The sequence below is a fragment of the Poromitra crassiceps genome (genome assembly GCF_964638095.1).
Source record: "Poromitra crassiceps genome assembly, chromosome: 18".
In the NCBI taxonomy this organism is placed as follows: Eukaryota; Metazoa; Chordata; class Actinopteri; order Beryciformes; family Melamphaidae; genus Poromitra; species Poromitra crassiceps.
This window is the reverse complement of record NC_139636.1, coordinates 16697964-16699890: the sequence shown is the minus strand read 5'-3', so window position 1 is coordinate 16699890 and position 1927 is coordinate 16697964.

The window sequence follows — 1927 nt, the reverse complement described above, 5'->3', positions numbered from 1 at the left end:
CAGACAGCTCAAAGACACTCAGAGGCCATTTACACCTGGCATTAACATGTGGTTTCTGCCATCAGATTGCAATCAGATTGTATTTTATCACTTCAGCCTGATTCCATTTACACCTGGCGTTAACATGCATTTTCTGCAATCTGATTGCAATCATATTGCAGAAATGGTTGTCCTCTCAATCCGCATAAAGTTGGTGTATCCAGATTGAGAGGACACATTGCATTTACACTTGTGTTCAATGTGTACACAATGCATCCCTGACCACCTCCGGAGGTGGTTTGGCCGATCAGATTGCAATCCTTCTTCAATGCGTTTTGGGGGTGTTTACACCTGGCGATAAAAACACAATGTGATAAAACACAATCTGATTGCAATCTGATCACAGAAAACGCATGTTAACGCCAGGTGTAAATGGCCTCTCAGACTGAGTCCTAGACCAAATCAGACTGTAAGAGCCACAGACAGTCCCGACCAAACGTCAAGATAACCTCTTTGAATCTGAGGGAGCTTTCACACTCGGGACCCGCGGCCATTTCCGAGCACACTTGTCCCCAAATTGACCCCAGGTGCGGTTTGTTTCATGAGTGTGAACGGTGCATACGATGCCCGCGGGTGCGGAACAGCGTACCGTGACAGGGTCCACTTGAAAAGGTGGTTTGGGGAACGCTTTGGTGGAACACTTGCAAATGTGACCGCCAACCGTAACGAAACACATAAGACACATGGGCGAGGATTCACTCCAGGCGTAGTTGATGACGCAAGTGTACTCTGCAAGTGTTCCGTTCCGTTCCCGAGAAGGGAAGAAATCTTGTAATGTGAAAGCTGACCAGCGGGGGAGTGGGGAGGGGGAATCATGCCTGCGGAACGGAATGGAACGAAAACAATCGTTTTCGTTTCGTTTCGTTTCGTTTTCGTTTTGCGTGCCAATGAGAAAGCACGCTGAGATTCTCCTCCCAATCTCAAAAATGTGTCTATGGACAATCTGTCCATATTGGGGCTAAAATACATATGAGCCCAATTTACATGCAACATGAAGTCTGAAGCTTTGTTAGCTGGATCTGAGCTTGACATTTGCATTACACTTTGCATTTTGTTATACAATATAATTTAATCTTAAATTGATTCTCTCCTTGCAATGTGGAATATCTTTCCAAGATTAAATCTGTTCTGAAGCACAGCAGCTTTGCATTGGGTTGAAGCAGATTGTGTGCATGCCTGGCATGTAGCCAGGGGCTAAGCACATAATTATGCAGCACATTGCTTCTTTGCCAATCAGTCAATCAAGTAAAGCTAAACAACAACAACAGCGGTAGTGATTGGTTGTGAGTAGGGCTGACCCAATGCTTCGAAGCTTCAATCGATGCCATTGGTAATCAATTTCCAAATCAGTACAATGCTTCTTTTTTCTTCATGAATTTATTTTTTATTAGTAATCCAACATTATTCATTATGCATCAACATTCATTATTTATTCTCTTAGCCAAGAGACAAGCTCTGCCATTGGCTCCAACTGACCGGCTCTGACCATTTGACCATTTGACATTGCATACTTGGCCAATAAAGCTGATTCTGATTTATGGATTTCCTTTCCGTTCCCTGCGTGTCGCTCTCAAATCCCTCCATCGCTATGAAACAACAATAACAACTCTAGCTCGTTGTAGTAGCAACTTGCTACACGCTGAAAACGGTACGTTTTGACTACACACTGGTCACGTCCACTCCATTTTGATCGGGTAAAGCGCAGCATGCGAGCCTGCACCCTGCAAGCGCTGTTGCTGCACACCTTTTCACGGAGCTTACCGACAGATTTTCGATGCCAGTCAAAAGTCTGCCTCGAGAGATCAATAGTCTGGCATTGCCTGGCTGGTTATGACATAATCGGTCGGGAACGCCAGTGCTATCTGACATCACAAGTCACATTGTGATG